Source organism: Geotrypetes seraphini, chromosome 2 (assembly GCF_902459505.1).
Source record: "Geotrypetes seraphini chromosome 2, aGeoSer1.1, whole genome shotgun sequence".
NCBI lineage: Eukaryota > Metazoa > Chordata > Amphibia > Gymnophiona > Dermophiidae > Geotrypetes > Geotrypetes seraphini.
This window is the reverse complement of record NC_047085.1, coordinates 105,510,536-105,535,043: the sequence shown is the minus strand read 5'-3', so window position 1 is coordinate 105,535,043 and position 24,508 is coordinate 105,510,536. Positions and strand designations below refer to the sequence as shown.

The 24,508-nt window shown below is 41.6% G+C and overlaps 1 protein-coding gene across 6 annotated transcripts in view; it reads left to right on the top strand.

The window, feature by feature from the left end:
• Nucleotides 1-24,508, top strand: part of TRIM55 (tripartite motif containing 55) — a 96,296-nt gene that overhangs the window by 70,359 nt on the left and 1,429 nt on the right. The gene's annotated exons all lie outside the window — the stretch shown is intronic.

Genomic DNA, 24,508 nt, shown 5'->3' with positions numbered 1-24,508 from the left:
GAGGACAGATTGAGACATCCAGGTTTTACTTCCATTGCTTTCCATTGCTTTTTTATGGAGTCATATGGATGAGCTTTGGAGGGCTCACCATACAACGTAAAGGGGTCTTTTATGTGGAGTTCAATGCAGTGCCTCCCTATGTTGTCCTACTGCTCTGCTGGGATGTCTGTGTGACCAGTCTGCTAAGAATGCAGACCATTCCTAGGTCCCAAAGGCTGCTTATTTGTGTGTTTTTCATTTGGATGGTATTTTTTTTTTTTAATGGTGCACTGAGGACAAACACTTCTGGGAAATAGTCATTTTTTTTAAAAAAAAAAAAGATAAATGTTTTTTCTGGTTAAACATGGTCATTTTCTCTACTGGATGTTTAGATGTTTTTCCCCAAAATGTCTAAACTCAGATTTAGACTTTATATTGAAAAACACCCCTCCACAAGTATGCCACGGGTTGCATATGCAAAAAAACCCCAACTATATATATATATATATATATATATATATATTTATTTATTGCTTCTTATTGGAGTTTATTTATGTTGTGTTCTGCAGTTAATTTGTTGAATGTTTGTTTGATAATGTATTTTTGATATGTTTGTTTGATATGTATTTTTATAATTATGTATGTTTTTGTACTCTGCCTTCAATAAAGGTGGAATGTAAGAAATAAACCTATTAATATGCAAACTAATCTGTTCCAGAGAAGAGGAGGCAGTGAGGTTGTAGAGTGGTAGACTTAGGAGCAGCATCAGGAAATACTTTTTCCCAGAAAGGTTGGTGGATGCTTGAAATGTCTTCCAAAGATTGAGAAGAAAGGCGAATGTCTGTCAGACTTTTATGGTCTGGGTCTGATAAATGGCAAACACAGATTGGGATCAAGACTGGAATGGTCTTCGATGGCAGTTCTAGTTGTTGGGAAGTAAGACTCCTATGGTCTATGCCCCAAAATTGGCAAAGAGAGATCTAATCTAATCTAGTATTTCTGAGTCGCATTATGCCTTAATAGGTTCAAGGCGACTTACAATATAAGGAATTACAGATTTATGAGGGTGAATCAAAAATTAAAGGCAATTGTTAAATTAGGTGATAACCGGAACAGAGCTAGCGAAATGTAACAATGTACTCATACATTGCTGTTAGATACTTCATCCATGCACAGTGCAGCATTTGGCCTATAGTGGTGTGACAGCCATGAAATCAGAAACATAGACACGCCATTGCAAGATTGCACCATCGAAGAACAATGTGCAGTAGTGCACTTTTGGGGGGCAGAGGGAGTGAAACCTGTAGAAATTCACCATCGGATATTGACTCAGTAGGGTGGTAGATATTTGATCTGGTGTCATTCAAGTTAACTTTGTTAAGCAGAAGTCTCACCAGTTTCTGAAAAAGTGAGATCTAGTGATGATAAGAGGAAACTGCACATTTTCTTTCCTCCAAATTCACTATCTATCACGTTACACTGGGACTTTCACTGATGTCTTCAAAAATCCTGTAATTACACCACTCCTCAAAAAGCCTTCACTGGACCCTACCTGTCCTTCCAACTATCACCCCATCTCCCCCCTCCCCCTTCTTATCCAAGCTACTTGAATATGCTGTTCACTGCCATTGCCTTGACTTTCTGTCATCCCTAGCTATTCTTGACCCACTCCAATTAAGCTTTCGCTCTCTGCAATCTACTGAAACTGCCCTTGCTAATGTCTCCATTGACCTGTTCCTGGCCAGGTCCAGAGGTCTCTATTCTATCCTCATCCTTCTTGATCTATTTGCTGCTTTTGACACTGTAGACTGGTGTTTTCTAAGTTGGTCCTGGAGTGCCCCCTTGCCAGTCAGGTTTTTAGGATATCAACAATGAATATGCATGAATTTAATTAGCATACACTGCCTCCATTATATGCAAATTTCTTTCACACATATTCATTGTGAATATTCTGAAAACCTGATTGGCAAGAGATACTCCAGGACACTGCTGTAGACCACCGCCTTCTCCTTGAAACCCTGTCCTCACTTAGATATCAGGGCTTTGTTCTTTCTTGGTTCTCTTCTTATCTTTCACATTTCAACTTTAGTGAATGCAGAACTGAATCCTCTACTATCCCACTATCAGTCGGGGTACCACAGGTCTCTGTTCTGGGACCTCTTCTTTTCTCCATCTGTACTCATTCCCGTGGTGCTCTGATCTCTTCCCTGGTTTTCAATGTCACCTCTATGCTGACAACTCCCAGATCTACCTCTCTACACCAGAAATCTCTACAGGAATCCAGGCCTGAGTCTCAGCTTGCCTATTCAACATTGCTGCCTGGATGTCCCACCACCACTTAAAATTGAATATGATCAAGACTGAGCTACTTATCCTTCCACCTAAAGCTACCTCTCCTCTCCCCCCACTCTCTATCTCAGTGGATAACACTTTAAGCCTCCCTGTCTCATCAGCTCACAACCTCAGGGTCATCTTTGACTCCTCTCTTTCTTTCTCTGCACAAATCCAAAGACCGCTAAAACATGTCAATTCTTTATAATATCTCCAAAATATAATCCTTCCTCTCTGAGCACAATACCAAAAACCTTATCCACACCCTTATCACCTCTTGCCTAGACTACAGCAACTTTTTTCTCACAAGTCTTCCATGTAACCATCCCTTTCCCCTTCAATCTGTTCAAAATTCTGCTGCATGGCATATTTCACCAGAGTCACTATGCTCACATAACCCTTCTCCTCAAGTCACTTTATTGACTCCCTATCCATTTCTGCATACAGTTCAAACTCCTCTTATTAGAACATAAAAACTTAAGAATTGTCATACTGGGGCAGAATTAGTCCATCATGCCCAGTATCCTGTTTCCAACAGTGGCCAACCCAGGTCCAAATGCCTGGCTAGATCCCAAGTAGTAAAACAGATTTTATGCTGCTTATCTAGGAATAAGGAGTGGATTTCCCCAAGCCACCTCAATAATGCCTCTTCAGGGCAACTCCATTTGGATTGGTAGCTGCCCCAACCCAACCCGACTGCAGCAGCCTCTAGGGAAGGAGTTGGTTGGGTGTAGGAGACCAACTCCATTCCCAAGGGCCCTTGTGGCACTCCTTTTCTAAAGACTCTTCTCTTCAGGGCAGCTCCAATTGAATCGGGAGCTGCCCCAACCCAGCCCGACTGCAGCAGCCGCAAGGGAAGGAGTTGGTCGGGTGTGGGAGACCAACTCCACCCCCAACGGCCCTTGCGACGCTTCTTTCTTTACAAAGAAAAAAAAAATTTAATCTTCAGGGCAGCTCCACTTGGATTGGTAGCTGCCCCAACCCAGCCCGACTGCAGCAGCCGCAAGGGAAGGAGTTGGTCAGGTGTGGGAGACCAGCTCCACCCCCAACAGCTCTTGCAACACTGATCACACACACAAGCACACAAAAATCCCAACCACCTGCCACCAACAATCTCCAAGAGAAAAAGACCACCTATAACCGCACTCCCACCAACTCCTATCTCCTATCTTTCACAATGAAACCTACAACACAAAAACAAACCAAACTATCCTACTGATCATCCTGCTCCTAACCAACTGGAAGGCAGCAGCAAACAACATCTCCCCAATTTCAATTATCGCAACTACTAACAGAATTCACCACCCAGCCAGGAGAATCACAGTGGACAGGAACATAAATTGCCAGACCTATACATACCACATCATCACACCAACATGGGGAAGAAGACCAACAAACCCCTCTAAGACCAAACCACACCCTCACCCAAGACCACTCATCTACCCAAAAACAATAAACAATGCACAAACAGAATACACCACACTTATATGTGCCTACATAAACATCAGAGCTCTATGCCCAAAGATAGAACATATAAAAGACTGGATAGAAAATGAGAATCTTGACTGCCTCTTCCTCACAGAAACCTGGCTTACATCAGACTCAGATCCCAGGATAACGGAAGTCTGCCCTAAGGGATACAAAATTACAGTGGTCTGCAGGGAAAAAAAAGAGGAGGAGGTCTAGCCATCTTAGTCAGAAACTCCCTAAATCTGAATATAATAGACAAAACGTCCACCCTTTACATGAATCTACTAGCCTGCCAACTTTCATGCACCACACTAAAAGGATCCATAACTTGCATGCTCTGCTATATAGCACCAGGGAATTGGAACACAGCAAGACTCGAATTTGAAGATTTTATATACCGAAACTCACTAACGGCAACTTACAACTTAATCCTAGGTTCCTAAACCTCCATCTCGAAGACCAATCCTCCAAACAAGTAGAAAGCCTACTGTCATTCCTCGAAGCCCTAACATACAAGATTTTAGACCCACAAACCACACATGAGAAAGGTCACCAACTAGACATCGCAACCTTCATGACTCAACAGCCCTTACTGCCAGAGATTCAAATATGAAATGGAAAGTGGTCTCGATCCCTCTGGTAAGACCACTACACATACTCCTTCAACATCAACTGGGCCAAAGACAAAACCAAATGAAAACCCCACAGATCAACCTATAACTCAAGTAAATATATTGACCCCCTCCAAATTCTGGACTAAACAGGCGCAACAATCCAAAAATACAACCCCAAGAACTTCATCTCACAATGGTGCAGGCTAAGCACAGCTACCCTTGATGAGCTAGCCCCAATACAAACAAAAACAACTCTCTACATTGCATCCCTCAGAACCTGCCTGGACAAATTAGGCTTAACCTCCTATAGCTATGCAGACTACATCACCATTCTCCTTCCTTTTGACCAACCAATGTCCTCCATGACAGACACACTTCGAAGGACACTTGAAGCAGTAGAAAAATGGATGAAAAATCACAAACTGAAACTGAACCCAGACAAGACAAAATTCATTCTCCTCGAAAATAATAAAACCCCAACCATAATAAATATAGTAATAAACTCAATCACATACCCCATACAGCCCACTCTAAAACTTCTAGGAATGACGATAGACAGATGCTGTACCATGCAACCACAAATCAACAAAACAATACAAAAATCATTCGTGGCCATGAGAAACTTGAGGCAAGTTTGAAAATTCTTCGACAGAACACAATTCTAGCTCTTGTCCAGTCCCTAGTCCTAAGTCTTCTAGACTACTGCAACATACTCTACCTCCCCTGCCAAGCAACCATGATAAAACAACTACAAAGTGTTCAAAATACAGCGCTAAGACTTATCTATTCACTGAGGAAACACAACCACATCACGGCGGCATACCTCGACTCACACTGGCTCCCAATACAAGCAAGAGTACAATTCAAATTCTACTTCCTACTATTTAAAACCATAAACAGAGACAGCCCAGCCTACCTAAACAACCGCCTAATCCAAACTACCTCAACCAGACACAGGAGAACCCACAAACTGTTCACACATCCCCCAATCAGAGATGTCAAATGAAAAAACTGTGCGATGGCCTTCTAGCCACACAAGCAGCAAAACTAGACTACCAACTCTCCAATTTAGTGATAACAGCCCCAGACTACAAGTCGTTCAGGAAAGAAATAAAAACCATGCTATTCAAGAAATCCTTGAAGACAAACTAACATCGCAAGACTCATTCCAATTCTCTGAAGCAACTCGCTCTTCTCTTCAATTCCTCTGGAAATGGCCAGATAACTTCTTTTGTAATCTGCCTTGAACCACAAGGTATTGGCGGAATAGAAATCACTAATGTAATGTAATAATGGACTATGGACTTCTCTTTTAGGAAATTATCAAAAAATGTATTAACCCTGCTAAGCTAACTGATTTCACCACATTCTCTGGAAACGAATTTCAGAGTTTAATTACACATTGGTGAAGAAATATTTTCTCCAGTTTGTTTTAAATCTACTACTTAGTAGTTTCATCACATGCCCCCTAGTCCTAGTATTTTTGGAAAGAGTAAGCAAGCGATTCACATCTTTCCTTTACACTCCACTCAATATTTTATAGACCATATAATATCACCCCTGAGCCGTATCTTCTCTAAGCTGAATAGCCCTAGCCACTTTAGCCTTTCCTCATAGGGAAGTTGTTTCATCATTTTTATCATTTTTGTTGCCCTTCTCTGTACCTTTTCTAATTCCACTATATCTTTTTTGAGATATGGCGACCAGAATTGCACACAGTATTTGAGGTATGGCCATACCATAGAGTGATTCAAGGGTATTATCACATTTTCATCTTTGTTTTCCATTCCATGCCTGATAATTCCTAACATTCTATTTGCTTTCTTAGCCGCTGCCGCACATTGAGCTGAGTTGTCAACATATCCGCAATGATGACACCTAGATCCTTTTCCTGGGCAGTGACTCCTCCTAACATGGAACCCTGCATCACGTAGCTATAGTTTGGGTTCCTCTTTCCCAGATGCATCACTTTGCACTTACTCACATTAAATGTCATTAAACGACTTACAAGTGAATTCATTCTGAAAGAGGTAACCAACAATTTAAATTATCTCTTCTTTCCAAAAAAGGGATTAAAGGAGTCAAGATTTATAGTCAATCTCTGATCTTTAAGTTTTCTCAACTTTGGAATGATCTTCCATTTCTTTTAAGGAGTTCTGGTTCATTTCAATTTTTTCGCAAATCTTTAAAAATTACTTTATTTGCTAAACACTTTGAAAATTAATTTCCCAAAATTTAGTCTTATTTTTTTTATTGGTTTTATTTGTTAAGTTAATTATTGTAAACCGAGTCGAGCTTTCTTAGAATGATGACTCGGTATATAAAGCCAAGCCTTAGATTAGATTAGATTTGATTAGCTCCTCAATATCTCTCCTCTCTTATGTCTCCCTATAGTCCTCCCCGGGAACTCCGTTCATTGGGCAATTCTCTCTTATCTGTAACCTTCTCTATTGCCAATTCCAGACGATATTGCTTCTCCCTTGCTGCACCATACCCCTGGAACAGACTGCCTGAGTCAGTATATCAAATTCCATCCCTGGCGGTTTTGAAATCCAGGCTAAAACCCTGCTTTTTGCAGTTGCTTTTAACTCCTAACCCTCACTCACTTGTAAAGTACCCATGCCTGAGAAACTTCCTAACCCCCTTGAATATTTTAATGTACAGCGCTGGAAATGTCTTGCAGTGCTATAGAAATAATTAGTAGTAGTATAAGCCCACCTATTCCGAGACCAAGACCCTTAATGCCCCTTCTTCAATCCTCCTCCTCCCTCCTACCGAAACTTCTCCCCCTCCCCCATCTCCCTCCTCTCCCCCCTTCTTCCTCCTTGCTGTTCGCAAATCTATGATCAATTTGGAATGTAACCACTTGTAACTACTTTCTCCTTGCTGTTTGCAACTCTATGATCAATTTTGGTATGTACCCACTCGTAACTTCTTTCTCCTTGCTGTTCGCAACTCTATGATCAATTTGGCATGTAACCACTTGTAATTTGTTCTAACCAATGTGAACCGCCTAGAACTCTTCTGGGTATGGTGGTATACAAAAATAAAGTTATTATTATTATTATTATTATAATGCTGTGGCTGTTTTCTCAGACTATCCAGTCACCTCCAGTTCTGTTAAGAACTGTAATAATTTCCATTAACACATTTCTCTATAAAATTAACTCTTCTAGATCCCTCAGAACAGCCTCACACTAAAGGGTCCAGGATAATTTTTTAGATTGTACAAGGGTGGCATGCATTGTCTGGGGTTACTTTTTTCCCTACTAGTTTCTGTCTGTGAGGATTACTAGCAATCAGTCCATGGTCCAAACTAGCTTAAATAAGAACTCTCTTGTGAAAAACAAAAAATGGAGTCATAAATACAAAAGTAATTATAATTGAATGATAAAAATCATTTTTATACAAATTGCCTTTGAGAGCAAAACGTCCCTCTATCTTCCTATCTAGTTTAATTTCATGATCAAACCTATAATGAAGATGCCTCTGGAGACTTTCAGAAGTGAGGCATCATATGCTGGAAGTCTAGACAGATTTTTCTTATGTGGCTATTTTAGTTTCAAATATTTACAATAACAGTATCCTTGTTCTGATTTCCCTTTATACGAGCTTTAACACAACTCTTTTTTGTATGAGCTGTTGCACAACTCCTTTCATCTTATCCTGTTTCCAATATGCTCGTCTCATGGCATTGTTACTAGTTTGTTCAGAGAACTAGCAATAAGGAATAAGATTTGCAATAAAACCAAAGAATTCTTGAAGGCTGTAGCCCCCATTTTACAAGCTCTGTTCATGTCTGAGGCATGCATAAATTGGCATATGGAGGGGAGGGGGAATGTGGGCTACTGTTAAGTCAGGTTATTTTACCACAAATCAGTTTATTTTAGCACAGGGTCTCATTTTATGCAATTCGACCCTGTGCTAAATAACCCAAGATGTGATAAAATAACCCAGTTTAACAGTTTATCTTTAAATGTTTATCTTGTCTAAACTTCTATGTCTCCATTTTACAAAGCTGGGCAATGCCCATGTCTCAAAAGCAAGTGCATGTAAATGGCAAGAGAGCATGGACTGGTTGTGTTTTGAGCAGGACAAAAGCATGGCAAGTTGACAGATATTTATTCCCTATTTCAAAAGGAGACTAACTGCCATATTCTCTATACGGCGCCAATATCGACAGCCGCCTAAAAAGCAGCCATCGATCATGTGTCAATCATGGGATGGCATCATATACATAATAGCGCCTGTTTTTGTCATGAGTCGTGCCTACATAGACGCATTAAACGGTCTAAATCATCTACAGAGGCGTGATTCTAGTGCCTTTTATTAAGGCACCAATAGTACCTTGAATGTTTCGATCATGTCCCCTCTCAATCTCCTCAGCCTCTTCTCCTTCGAACAGAGGAGATTGAGAGGGGACATGATCGAAACATTGAAGATACTGAAGGGAATAGACTTAATAAATAAAGACAGGTTGTTCACCCTCTTCAAGGTAGGGAGAATGAGAGGGCACTCTCTAAAATTGAAAAGGGATAGATTCCGTACGAACGTAAGGAAGTTCTTCGTCACCAAGAGTGGTAGAAAACTGGAACACTCTTCCAGAGTCTGTCATAAGGGAAAATACCCTCCAGGGATTCAAGACCAAGTTAGACAAGTTCCTGCTGAACTGGAACGTACGCAGGTAGGGCTGGTCTCAGGGCGCTGGTCTTTGACCAGAGTGGCGCCACATGAGCGGACTGCTGGGCACGATAGACCACTGGTCTGACCCAGCAGCGGCAATTCTTATGTTCTTTGGGCCATTTTAAACGGCACTTCTTAAATAACAGGTGCCAGTCGGGTGCATTTTCTAGAATTTCCCCCTAAATGTCTGTGTCCTAAAAGATCAACATCAGAAGTTACACCTTCAACCAAGCACGTTTAGGATTTGGTAAAAGGCTGCTATGCGCTCCACTAGAGGGATTGGGGGGTTACCCCTTAATCTCTCAATGCCACATTGACAAGGGGAACCTGTCTCTGGGAAAATAGATGTTTATTTTTCTAAAATGGCAAATATAAACATGGATGTGCTGGCATAAGCAAGTTTATTTGCTGGTTTTCAACCTGTTGAAATTTTTGGCATTTCTGTTCTAAAATGGATGTTTATTTTATCTGCACTCTGGCCCCAATTCTATAAATACCAAGGAATGCGGCACAAAAAGCATGTCAATCTTAACTTAAGCTGGGCCATCAACAACTTTCTGAAGCTTAATAGCAGTGTTCTCGTCAATCCTTGCTGTCTTAGGTAAAGGACAAATGGGAGAAACTTGCATCCTAGAGCTGAATGCATGGCTGCGAGGATGGTGTCAACATGAGTGCTTTGGTTTCTTAGACCATAGAATGATTTTCCAAGACTTGCTCAGCAGAGATGGTGTCCATCTATCAAAAAAGGGACAAAATGTCTTTAGTAACAGATTTGGTTAATGTACTGAAGAAGGCTTTAAACTAAATTTACTGGGGATGGGTTTAAAATACCCCAAGGTAATTAATAGTTCTCAGGAATATAAGGCATCAAATACCATTATTGAAATGAGACAAAAGAGTGATAGCTGGAAAGCTTTGTATACCAATACCCATAGTACGGAAAACAAAATTCCAGATCTATAGGCTGTAATGATAGAAGCTGAATTGGATTTAGTGGCTCACAGAGTACCATTATTGGGATGTAGTTATACCTGGCTATAATCTATTCAGGAGGGATAGAATAGGTAAAAGGGAAGAGGAGTGGTGTTATATCTTAAGAATAATATTAAAGTGACAGAATTGCAAGATGTAGGGGGTAAAGAAGAAGCATTGTGGGTGAATCTGGAAAGAGGGAATGGAAACTGCATTTACGGTGATGTGATATATAGGCCTCCTTCACAGTCATAAGGAATGGACAAAGATTTAATTGAATATGCTCACAAAATAGCTAGGAAAGGGGAAGTACTACTGATAGGTAATTTTAATATGCCGAATGTTGATTGGAACGTCCCAGCTGTGGGGGTCGTCTAAAAGCAAGGAGATCTTGGATTCACTTCAGGAAGAATTGTTCTGGCAATTAGTAATGGAACCCACACAGGATAGAACTATTCTGGACTTGGTGCTTACAAACGGGAAAAGTGTTTCTGAGGTTATGGTGGGTGATCATTTGGCATGTAGTGATCACAGAATGGTGAGGTTCAATATTAAAATGCGAGATGAGTAGACTTAATCAAGTATGAAGGTTCTAGACTTCAAAAGAACTAACTTTGTCAAAATGGGGGAATATTTCAAGGAGGACTTAGGACTCCTTTTACAAAGGTGCATTAGGGCCTTAACACGCGGAATAGCGCACACTAAAATGCCCCATGCGCTAGCCGCTAAGCCTTCTCTTGAGCAGGCGGTAGTTTTTCAGCTAGCGCGCGCTATAGCGTGCGCTAATCCGGTGCGTGCACTAAAAACGCTAGCGCACCTTTGTAAAAGGAACCCTTAGTTGGATGGGAACAGCTGAACAAAATAGTAAAACATCTCAGCTAGACTATTTTGGGGGGCAAAAAGGTATGAAAAAGCAATTCCATTGATGAGGAGACTTTGTTGGCTGCCGATAAGATCTTGGATTAAATCTAAGATAGCCTTTTTAGCCTATAAATCACTTTATGGTTTTTCTACTGATCAATTAACAAACTCTTTAAAGATTCGAGCAAAATTTGCCATATTGAGAAGTTAATCTTGTTTAAAGCTAAATTATCCTTCTGTTAATATTTCCTGGAAAAAAATTAGAAAATGCATGTGCTTATAAAGGTACTAAAGTTTGGAACTGTTTGCCTTATAGTATAAGACAACTACATTCTTATTTAGCTTTTTGTAAAGCTCTTAAAAGCTCTTTAAGGCTTTGTCTTTTTATAATCCATGCCGAATCAAAATGAATAATAGCAGAATATAAGTGCTGGAATTGAATTGTATTCTTCCATCTTATTGCATGTGTCATATGCCCTCCACTTGGGGACTTGCTATGATTAGTTTTGCTGATCTGATGAATATCTACTTTATCCACAGTAGATAATACTCTACAGTTTTTTTAAAAAAATGGGTGTTTCTAAATAATTCATTTATGTTCAAATCTATTTTTTTATTAAGTGAATAAGAAAGCAACAAATAACAACTACCACACTGACAAGGGCTAAGCTTCCAAAAATACCCAAATCCGTGCAGTATAAAGTCGTACAAAGCCAACAACCCCCCAACCCCACCCTCCCCCCCCAAAACAGCCCCTACCCCCACCCCCAACCAACAGAAGCCAAAAGACGTAACTTTCAAATACCGAAGGCCCGTGTTCTGGTGGCCCCCAGCTGACCCAAGGAATCACCCATCCCTCCCTCAACAACCCTAAAGAAGAAAACTAATAAAAAGAGGAAAAAGAAAACAAAAAACAAAAAACAAAAAAAAAAATGAAAGTAAGGGGGAGCGGTGCCCGAACCCAGGAGATGCCTAGAGCCTCAGCCCAGCTAAACCAGAGGATTCAACAGGAGACTACGCCCTCTAGGAGTTAAGGAGTCCAAATAAACTCCCCAGACAAGCAAAAAGTGACGTCGGCGACGAGGGTGGCCAACAGCCTCACGGGCCTCCCACATGGCCAAATTATGCACCAGCGCTCTCCAGGACCAAAAAGAGGGAGGCTCCGAGACAGTCCAAGATTTCAAAATGCATTTGCGAGCAAGGAGACACACCTTACGACACCAAAGGCTACCCCCTCTAGGAAGACCGCGAAAGGCCCCAGGAAGATCAAGAACCAGCTGCTCTACAGTACCCACAATAGCACTCACAAATAACCCACGGAAATATCGAGCAATAGCCCTCCAAAAAACCTGTATAGTCCAACAATCCCAAAAAGAGTGAGCGAAAGTATTGGGGGCCCTGCCACATTTCAAGCACAAAGGGGAGTCAATACCTCCCATTTTATGCAATTGGACTTGAGTAAGATAGGCCCTATAAATCACTCTAACATAACACTCACGATACTCCGCCCCCGTAATCAGATAAGGGACCCCACGCACCGCTCGCAAAACATCCCAAGCACCAAGATCTAGGCCAAGTTCACGACCCCAGCTTCGCCTAAGCTGCGACACCTCCTTAGTATCCATAAGCTCCAACAAGGCCCTATATAATGCCGACACCGAAGTAAAAGCCACTGCCACCCCATCAAAAAATAACCGAAGACGCACCCCCATCGGGAAAGCAAGGCGATCCTGCGGAAGGGAAAGAATATAATGCTTAACCTGCCAATAGGCAAAAATATCTCCCCAACCCCCACCCAATTGATCCCTCAAAGCGGCCAAAGGCTGCAGACCGCCCTCCTCCGTCAACAGATGTTCCAAAAGATGAAAGCCGCGGGCCGCCCAGTCGAGAAAAGCCTGGCTATCCCGGCCGGGCGCAAAGGCCAAATTCCCCCGTAGGGGAAGTTGATTCGACACCCTCGGGTCCCCTCCCAGTCTGCCGACCAAGCTCTCCCACACAGCACGCATAGACTTCAAAGAAACACACGCACGGAACTCCGGGGGAAGATCCGTAGCGGGCAAGTGTAAGAGACTGTTCAAGGTATGAGGAGCATAGAAGGCCCGTTCAAAATCCAACGGAGTATACTGATGTTCATCCAGGAGCCAGTCTTTCAAATGGCGCAGCAAACAGGCCTCATTATAAAGGCCAAAATCCGGAAGTCCCAGTCCTCCCTGTCGCCAACCTCCCACCAAATAGGATAAACGAACCTTCGGTTTGCGCGAATTCCAACAAAAACGGGACAGCAAACGATATAAACCGTTGACATCCTTTTTCAACAAACGAAGCGGCAACGTCTGCATCACATACAGCCATCGCGGAAAAATCACCATGCGAACCAAAGAGATGCGGCCCAACAGGGTCAGAGGGAGGCCCTCCCAGGCCTCCAGCTGGACCTTAGTATCAGCCAAAAGCTTGGGAATATTAAGCGAATAAAGCTGAGACGTGGAAACCGAAATGTAGACCCCCAAATATCGAAAGGAGCCCTGGGCCCAGCGTAAAGGAAAAGAGGCGCCCCACCGAACCTGCAGTGCCTGTGAGGACGGCAAGGCCTCAGATTTAAGCAAATTCAAACGGAAGCCTGCATAATCCCCATACTCTCTCATGGTCTCCAAAAGAGCCTGCAAAGAAGAAGAAGGGTCCGTCAGAAAAGCCAAGAGATCGTCCGCAAAAGCAGCCACCTTAAAGCTCTGATCCCCCAACTGAATCCCCCGAATAGTCGGATTCGAATAGATATCACGAAGGAGGGGGTCCAGCGTCAACACGAACAACAAAGGGGATAGCGGACATCCCTGGCGAGTTCCCGTATGAATCTCAAACAAAGATGAACGACAACCATTTACCCACACAGAAGCCTGTGGAGAAGCATATAATGCCCGTAGCGCTGAAACGAAACGACCCCCGAACCCATATTTATCCAAAGTAGCAAACAAAAAATCCCAACGGACGCGATCAAATGCCTTCTCAGCATCAAAACTAATAAGAAGAGAAGGCGCCGCAACTCTTGAAGCATACTCCAAAGAAATCAAAATTCTGCGCAGGTTCTTAGCCACCGATCGACCCTTAACAAAACCCACCTGAGACTCATGGAGAAGAAGCGGCAACACCCGTGCCAATCGGTTAGCCAATATCCTTGCCAGCAGCTTAACATCAAAGTTAAGTAGCGAAATAGGTCTATACGATTCTGGCAGAGTAGGATCCCTTCCGGGCTTCGGAAGAACAATAATCTGCGCTACATTAAGGTGTTCAGGCATCGCCTCAGCATTGATCATCACATTAAACATGTGAGCCAGTGGCGACCCAATTTCAGATTGCAAGAGTTTATAGAATTCAGCTCTATACCCATCAACTCCAGGGGCTTTCAAGGTAGGACTTTGTGCTATAGCCAGTTCCACCTCTTCCACCTCAATAGGCGCGTTCAACTGACCCGTCTGCTCCTCCGAAAGACACTAAATAATTCATTTATAATACACACATTTACATACTACAGATCAGCATGCATCGCTTTCCCTGCAAGACTTCTTCATGAAGGGACTTCAAATTGTCATAAAAGTACCATTTAGCCATTTTTATTTTCAATCCTTGCTAATACATTCATTACCATAAGATGACAGCTAAAAAGCAAACCACATTTCTGTGACATTATTTAGTTTCCTTAACATTATATGATAAGTATTATTCTCTTCTAAATTTGTAAATACAAATCCATTGACTAAATAACTATAAGTACATATAAGTACATTTTTTGTTTCTCACAAGAGTTTGTTCTAGCTAAGAAGGCATTTTTTTATTGTAATCTGATTATTTCAATTATAATGATTACAAATACTTTGAACAATGTATAGCATAATAGATTTTCAGCCCCATTTTACCTAGGGCATATAGTTCAAAAATGGAACATTCAAGTGGAGACATGCGCAATTTCCAGCCAGTTTTACAGAAGGCCTGGAGAATGCAGAGCCTTTTGCAAAATGTGTATAAAGACATGCAGGTGATCACCTATATTTACAGGCATAAACAGAAGACGGAACTATTTTACCATAAAACTCATTCTAAAAAAATGAGCAGTCTTATGTGTTCAAGTGATGAGTTTTGCAACCTCTACTCCTGTAAGTACCAGTGCTTATGCATTTAAGTCCTGGATTCCAGAAAACTACATGTATTATAGTTGCCAATTAAGGAGCCAAGCACTGTTTCCTCTAAGCTGAGTGGAAGTCCTATTTTAAGCCTATTCTATATAGAAGAATAGGCACCTAGATGTTAGCTATAACATGCATTAATTGTGCATTAATTAATCTAATCTAATTTCCATTTTATATACTGGATTATTCCAGCAAGAACTCAAGCCGGTTAACAAAGTTTAAAAGAGTATAATAGAAAACAATAATGAAGGTAATAGAAAAATTTTCAATAAATTAGATCAGTCCTCAGTTAAGAATCTCTGAAAGAGATACGTTTTCAGATTTTTCCTAAAAAGTGATAGAGATAATGACGTTCTGATAATCGAGGGAAGATTGTTCCAAACTTTTACCAAGGAATAGGCTAAGGAATGTGAGAATTTACCTAGGGTTTTAATCCCTTTAACAGAAGGGAAAATCCATTTAAATTTATGTGTATTCCTGGTAGTGTGAAACCTAAGAGAGTTAAATGATAGAGGTAATAAAGGTGAAAAAATTCCGTGTGTGTGTATTTGCATGCGCCACCCATGTGTACACTCACCAACAAAGTATGCACAATCAAAACAAGAGTGTGTACCTTTCCACTAGTCAATATTTTATAAGTGGCCACCTACATAAATGACTAGAATGCTTTCATTTACATGTATTCTTGCTGCCTAAAACCAGGAGGCTCTTTATACGATTACTCTCATAGTGCTACACCTCTGTCATTTTATTCCCTGATGCCACAGAGTTCCATTGGTTGCTTCGTTTTTTTTGTTTTTTTTTTACATCTGGTCTCTCTTATCTCCGTTTATCTTTTCTACATCTTCATTTAGTGTCAGACACTTTAATTCTCTAGTTCTATCATTTAAACTTCTGCATTTGCATGTAGACACCCAAATGTATTATTTTTATTCCTTTTCACAACTCACTTATTAGAGATTGATTCAGATAATTTGCAATTATTCGTATTTGTCTGCTCTTTATTTAAATCCACAAATTACGTCAGCATTTTTGACACCTTTGCTATCAAATGCTCTAACATTCCCCTGTTTAAGAGCATTGAGGGTCATCTGAGCAGTTTTCATAATCTAAAACAGAGTGGAAAAGTAGCCATAGGGAAATTGGAGTGACAGAGATGCTGAAATGGAGTTACAATAATTGATAGAAAACAAAGAAGGACAGATGATAAAGGACAAAGAAATGGAGGGGAGGGCTGTGCTCTAGGGCCAGCATTGGAAAGATCTCTTCTTAGGCATCTGGAGAAATGGGGATATGATCAACTCTCCTTTATTTAGCTGTCTGCTTCAGCTCCTCCATGTTTGCCTTCTACGGGAAGGGGTAAAATGCGGACCTCACGGACCTGACGGACCTCGCGGATCTAAACCTGCACGTCCTTAAAAATCTGAGGTCCGTGCCGCTTGTAGTTAGTTTCTGGCTCTGACAGACCTCGGTGACAATTTAGTGCTCACGGATCCGTCTCAGCATAGGGAGGGGAAAGTATTAGGGCTGTTCTCCCTGGAAAAGAGGAGACATGATAGAAACCTTCAAAATCCTGAAGGGCATAGAGAAAGTGGACAAGGACAGATTCTTCAAACTGTGGGGAACCACAAGCACTAGGGGTCACTCGGAGCAATTGAAAGGGGACAGGTTCAGAAAAAATGCTAGGAAGTTCTTTTTTACCCAGAGGGTGGTAGACGCATGGAACGCTCTTCCAGAGGTTGTGATAGGCCAGACCACAGTACAGGGGTTCAAGGAAGGTTTGGATAGGTTCCTAAAGGATAAAGGGATTGAGGGGTACAGATAGAAACAGAGGTAGGATATAAAAATGGTCAAATCACTTCACAGGTCAAAGGACCTGGTGGGCCACCGCGGGAGCGGACCGCTGGGCGGGATGGACCTCTGGTCTGACCCAGTGGAGGCAACTTCTTATGTTCTTATGTCAGCACTACAATGTCATTGAGGTCTGTCAGAGCTGATTTACTGGGGCTACAGGAAACCAGTTTAAAGGATTCGTTTTAGAGCCGCTCCAGCACTAGCACTAGTCTCTGGCTCTGACAGACCTCGGTGACATTATAGCGCTGACGGATCCTAATACTTTTCCCTCCCTATGCTGAGATGGATCCGTCAGCACTAAATTGTCACCGAGGTCTGTCAGAGCCAGAAACTAACTACAAGTGGCACGGACCTCAGATTTTTAAGGACGTGCGGGTTTAGATCCGCCAGGCCCGTGAGGTCCGCGTTTTACCCCTTTCCCCATTCTACTTTCCAAATTCTGGGCTCATTCTTTGAATTTTAGCTGCTCTTTGCCTCAGATACACACCTAAATTTCATGCCAGCAGATAAACATACATAAATCACTCACTGCAAATTACTCAATAGCTAGCAGGTATCTTTTTTTTTTTTTTTTTAGATTACTCAAACATGCCCAGACAGGCCCCCCCCCTTAAATCAATACATCCTGTGTCATTAACATATGTAACGAGTGGCCTTATAAAATAGGCATTTGCATGTATATGCCATTGACACTTGTAAACGCTGCACAAGGCTTCTATAATGATATTACTACTATTACTGTTAATTATTTCTATGGCACTACCAGACGTATGCAGTGCTGTACAGAGTCACAAAGAAGACAGTCCCAGGATGTCATGGATACAGTTAAGGGGAACAGTTAATCTGCTGGCTGGGTTGGAGGGCAGTGGGGAGTTGGGTTATGGATTGAAGGCTATATCAAAAAGGTGGGATTTCAGTATGCTTTTAAACCCGGGAAGGGCAGGGGCTTGGTGGACAAACTCGGGTAATTTATTCCAGACATTAGAAACAGCTAGATGAACAAAGTCTGGAATTGGCAGTGGAGGAGAAGGGTACAGCTGTGAGCGGCTTATCTGAGGAACAGAGTTCTCTGGGAGGTATATGAGAAGAGAGAGAGATATTCTAAATCTTAAGCAACATTTTATTTCCTCATGCTTTCTTAGATCATGCCCCATTTTTTTCTATTCAGAACCAGCTTACCCATTAGGCAAATTAGATGATTGCCTAGGATAACAGGTTCTGGGAGGCAGCAAAAAACAGCTGCACTGAAGGGAAAAGAATATGTCCTGGTAGCTATACAAACTCAAATAGCCATCAGAATGTACTTGTTTTTGCAGGGAGGGAGGACAGTTTTCAAATACCCATTTATCTGGATAAATGGCTTTTAGACAATGCCCTTTACAAGTGGCTTGATCAACTGAAAGAAAAAAAAAAATAGGAAGACTTACAAATGCAAGAACTGTGGGTGAAAATGTTTATAGTTTGCCTTTGCCTTAGAGCAGGGATGTCAAAGTCCCTCCTCGAGGGCCGCAATCCAGTTGGGTTTTCAGGATTTCCCCAATGAATATGCATGAGATCTATTTGAATGCACTGGTTTCATTGTATGCTAATAGATCTCATGAATATTCATTGAGGAAATCCTGAAAACCCAACTGGATTGTGGCCCTCGAGGAGGGACTTTGACACCCCTGCCTTAGAGTGTTACATTTAAGAACTGGACAAAACGTTCACAAAACTTTCTGCACAAGGTTTTGCATGCAAGATTTTCCTGTGGAACTTTTGGGTGCATTGAGTGGAAGAGAAGCAAAGTGGTTAGAGCTGCTTCCTAAGGTTGTGGGTTCAATCTCAGTACAGCTGCTTGTAACCCTTGGGCAAATTACCCAACCCTCCATTGTCCTAGGTACCATAGTTAGATTGTGAGTCTGCCAGGACAGATAGGGAAACTACTTGGAGTACCTGCTTACTATTTAATGTATTGTAGACCACTTTGATATTTGCAGAGGAAAGGCAACCATAACCACAAGTGCAAAAGTGTCTTTTGTCGATGCTGTGTCTGTTTGTATGTCCACCTATCCATGCACATGTTGAAATTCAGAAGCTGCTGTGTAGATTTGCTTGATGTTCGACATGGGGAATTGAGACTAAACATTGTTAGGAAACTGTAATTTTGGCTTTAATTGATGCAAAACTTGATAATATCTAGGCGCAGTCCCCTGTTCCAACTTTCATTCACTTAAAGTCAGGGAAATATGAGTACTGTACAACTTTGTGCATGCTTATAGCAGACACTTCTATAGGAGGGGCCTTAGGCATCTGGGCCAATCAGAACCTTAGGCCCCTCCCAGCATGCACCAAAGAGGGAAAAGGCCCACCATTTTGAAGAGGCAAGCCTGCTGGCTGGAGGGATTAGATATCATTCCAGTTGGCCATTGTGAACAAGGTAGGGGTCATCAGAGGCATGGCACAACAGCAGCGGTGGAAAGGAGTGGACATCCCTCCCACTGCCTGGGGGCTGTCGGGTGGTTCAGTTTATGGCAGTGGTGGGAGGGAGTGGGTATCCCTCCCGCTGTGGGGGGTGTCGGGGGGTTGTTTTACGGCAGTGGCGGGAGAAAGTGGGCATCCTTCCCACTGCTGGGGTTGTGTGAAGGGAGAGGTTGCTTTATGGCAGCAGCAGGAGGGAGTGGGCATCCCTCCCACTGCCAAGGGTGTGTGTGTTGGGTGGGTTGGTTGACGGTGGCGGCAGGAGGAAGTGGGCATCCCTCCCACTGCCAAGGGTGTGTGTGTTGGGTGGGTTGGTTGACGGTGGCGGCAGGAGGGAGTGGGCATCCCTCCTGCCATTCTTCAAATTTTTAGTCTGTGCATGTGCCAATCGCTATCAGCAGCGATCGGCACATGCAAATGTAGTGACTCTCTGTGAACCTCATTTGCATGCGCAGTTTTTAAAGAATGACTCGCGTTCTTGAAATCATTACTCGACAGCAGCCCATTGGATTTTACCGCAAACATATGAGAATCTTCCCCTTAGTATTTTATAGACCTCTATCCTATCTCTTCTGAGCTATCCAAGCTGAAGAGCCCTAGTCTCTTACCCTTCCTCATTAGAACTCATCTCATCCCCTTTATCATTTTCATCATCCTTCTTATTACCTTTTGTAATTCCACTATATCTTTTTTGAAATGCAGTGACCAGAATTGCCTATTCAAGGTGCAGTCACACCATGTAGGGATATAAAGGCAGTATAACATTCTCCTCTTTGTCTTCCATTTTTTTCGTAATAATTTCTATTTGCATTCTTACCTACCCCAGCACACTGAGCTGAAGGGTTTCAATGTATCTAGGTCTTTTTTTCCTGGGTGGTGTCTCCTAGTGTGGAAACTTGCATCACATAGCTCTATCGTAATAGCATTGATCAATAAAGAGAAATTATAAAATAAATCACATGGAAACACAGACTATAAGGCAGATTACCATTAGTATTTGTGATAAATTGTGTGTCATAAACACAATTATGTTCGTTACCTATTCATATGGACTTTGATAACTTGGGGGACAGTGTGCTAAACTGTAGCTAAGATCACAGGAATGGTTTGGTCCCATGAGAGAATTTTCCCTTGATACCAGGAGGACATTTACATAATCACCATAATTCTATAAAAGGTGCTAAAATTTGTACAGGCAAATGTGGGCATGCTCCCAATTTGCACATGCAATTTAATTGAATAATCAGCCAATTAACACCAACAAGCAATTATTGGTACTAATTGGAATTGGTTAAAATTTACATGCATATTTATAGGCACAGGATCCATGTGTAAATTTCACACATGGTTCCAAAAAGGGAGCATGAGAGGGTCAGGGCGGATCAGGGGCATTCCTTTAATTTGTGCATGTGGTTATAGAATAAGGGAGAAAACACACCTAATTTAGGTGTGAGAATTTGCACCCCGTTTCAGTTGGTGTAAATGGTCGTGCCTAAATTTCGGCACAATTCCCGGTGCCAAGTGTTATTCTGTAATTGACACTTAACTTTGAGGGCACTGTATAGATAATGCCGAGTGCCGTTTTTATCAGCAACAATTTTTAGGCACCATTTAATAGAATGTAGTCCAATATGTAAATGAGTTATGTGATGAACATTTTCCAGAAAAGTTCATGCAGAAGGGCAGACTTTTTTTTTTTTTAAATGTAACTATAACCCTCTGTCTCCCCAGGGTATCATTAAGCTGCAGAAGAAATTGCTGATATGTGCAAATTGATAATAAGCTGGTCTGTGTGGTTCCTGAGCTCATTAACAATATTGCAGGATTTGTGTGTTAGCCTTTGCCAATGGAAAATTGGATGCTGAAAAACAATACTTGTGTCCATTAAAATTATATGTCATTTGCTGGTTTTGAGTGCATTGCTACATGTAAAGCTATTTGCAGCCTAGTATATCATCCCCTTGTGTTTAAAAACCAGCAGTCCCCATAGAAATTAAAACTGACCTGTGTGCAACCTTTATTCACAGAAGTTTGCCCGGGCTGAGTAGAAGCAATGTGTGTGGACCTTCTACCAGAAAGCCCCCCCCCCCCCTCATGCTAAAGTTTTTCAAGTTTTATTTAAAATTTGATGAATCACTTAATCTTAATACAAAGCGATGAACAAGTAAAAAAAAATAATAATAATACATCAGTACAAATAACATAGACAAAACACATAACATAAACAGGACCGAAAGGGAAGTGGGGGAAGAAATACAATCTATGATAGTAAATGAGATGAGTAAAGGATATAACAATAGGGAGGGATAAAAATAAAATAAAAAATAAAGATCTAAGGCTGGAGTTAAAAAGTATGACCTAACTATAAAAAACAGTCAAAAGCATCTAAAAAGAAAGCATTGTAACTTGCTTTTAAACCTATCGATGAGACGTTCTTCCCTTATGTGTATTGGGATGGAGTTCTGCAATTACAGAGCAACAACTAAAAAAAATATGTTGTCTCCGTGTGTTAATGGATTTGAGAGAGGGAACAACCAGCAAATGTTGATCATTAGATCTAAGGGCCTGTTTTACAAAGCCACACTAGCAGCTGCAGTGCGGTAACAGCCCCGAAGCCCATAGAGATTTAAAGAGCTTCGGGGCTGTTGCCGCACGGCTTTGTGAAACAGGCCCTAGGTGATCGGGTGGGGGCATAGGGTATAAAGACTCTTGTCAATAAAGGAAGGAGATTTATAAAGTATTGATTTAAGGCTTAGTAGGCATATCTTGTAGGTTATTTGATGTGCCACCGGAAGCCAATGAGATTTTTTGAGAAGTGGTGAAACATGGTCAAATTTCTTTGCTTTCCATATGATTCTCAGGTGCAGCCTGGGTAGAGGCAGGGCAATTGCAGTGTCAAGGAGAAGGGATGTTTGATCTTGGGGGATAGGGAGATGAAGGGGAGGTGATGAAGTTGTTGGAGGGGGAGGAAGAGGACGGGGACAAGCTATATTATGGGGCAAAGAGGTTATCACGTGTCGAAATCCCAAGTTCTTGGGACATTAGATACTCTTGAGCTAGCCCTGAGAAAGAAAGTTTTAATGCCCTATAAGAATACTCTATTCATTATAGAAAAGTGTAAAATTTTAAGAAATAGAATATAGTAAAATGAGAAAGTAAAGGAAAAAGTGAAGAGCCAAGAGAACAGGGAACTAATACTTTCAGAAATGTATTGCTGCCCAACCAAATCTATCATTCATTTAACTATTGACCAGACATAGTAAACTTTTCTTCCACAGGCTCAATTCAGGGAAAAACCTTTTGATCCAGGTTCATGGATTCACCTAAACTAATCTGCTAGCTAAACTAAAAAAGGTTGACATCAAAACAGGAAGAGGTGATTCAAGCATCTCAATACTAACATTTATAAACATAGTAGATGACGGCAGATAATGACATACAGTTCATTCAGTCTTCCCAATATGATAAACTCATAGCACATGAAATGTTGCAATACTACATATCATAGTAAATGACGGCAGATAAAGACTCAAGTAGTCCATCCAGTCTTCCCAACATACATGCTCCATAAATTAATTTAGTTTAAATGATCCTTTTTCTTAGATATTTCTGGGCCAGAAACCCAGAGCCCTGCCCAATAGTGTACTTAGGTTCTATCTACTGGAGTCTCTATCAAAGCTCACTCCAGCCCATCTTAACCATCCCAGCCATCAAAACCCTCCCCAGCCCGTCCTCAACTGAATGTCCATATACGGGACACAGGCTGTGCAAGCCAGCCCAGTACTGGCCTTAGTTCATTCAATGTATACCCATTATTTTCTGATTAGAGATCCTCTGTGTTCATCCCACACTTGTTTGAACTTTGTCACCATTTTCTTCTCCACCACCTCCCTCAGGAGTGCATTCCATGCATCAACCACCCTCTCCATAAAGAAGAATTTCCCAACATTACTCTTGAATCTACCACCCCTCAACCTCATATTATGCCCTCTGGTTTTACCATTTTCCTTTCTCTGGAACAGATTATGTTCTACGTTAATACCTTTGAAGTATATGAGCGTCTGAATCTTATCTCCCCTGTCCCTTCTTTCCTCTAGGGTATACATATTCAGGGCTTCCAGTCTCTCATACGTCTTCTGGCACAAACCTCCTACCATATGCCTATTTGGTCTTGATTTGGTTTTTTGCCATTTTCAGGGCACAGACCATAGAAGTCTGCTCAGCACTGGTCTTGCTATTGAAGCTGTCATGGAAGCCCCACTCCAACCCATTTCTAAATCTGTCCAGCCATGATCAAGGAACACTGGCTTTGCTTCCTAATTACTGTAGTTGCCATCTATTAGGAAGTTCAAAAACTTTTTTTTATGTGCATACCAATTGAAAGGATCACAGGAATACTAAAATGTGGTACATAGCTCTGTCAATGCAAGTTATTGTATCTTAGTCTTCTAGCTAAAATATGCTTTATTTGGGGAGGCAATCAAAGTCTAATCAAAAGAATTGTGCTAGCATTTCCGTCATATGAGCTGTACTGCTGAGGACCTCTCCACTCTCAAGATCAAGGGCGCCTTTTACTAAGCTGCACTAGTGGTTTTAGCGCGCTCAGCGCACGCTAAATTGCCGTACACGCTAGACGCTAACGCCAGCATTGAGCTGGTGTTAGTTCTAGCCGCACATGCTAAAATTCTGCGCGCGCTAAAAACGCTCTCGCAGCTTAGTAAAAGGAGCCTCAAGTCTATAATCTCCCCACTATCGCCTCTCTGCTTTATGCATAATAAAAAAAGGAAGATCACATAAATAGTAACTATGAATATATTACCAGGTGCACGCAGTAAAGATAATTTTAGACCTCCTGCTAGCAAGTTAAAGCAGGTTCCCTCTTCATTGAGTGAATCGATATCAAGCATGCTCCTTGCCCCCTCCCATGCCGCCCCAATAGCGTTGGAATATATCTGTGATATATTCACTGAAAGATATTGCCCTGCTGGTTTTCTTGTGTCACTCATTTGTAAGCCTGCCTATCTGGATCCATCAGGATCACCATATTACCATTTGCTTATAGCTGATATCTGATCATGCAGTATGCAGAAGATATCACAAGATCTT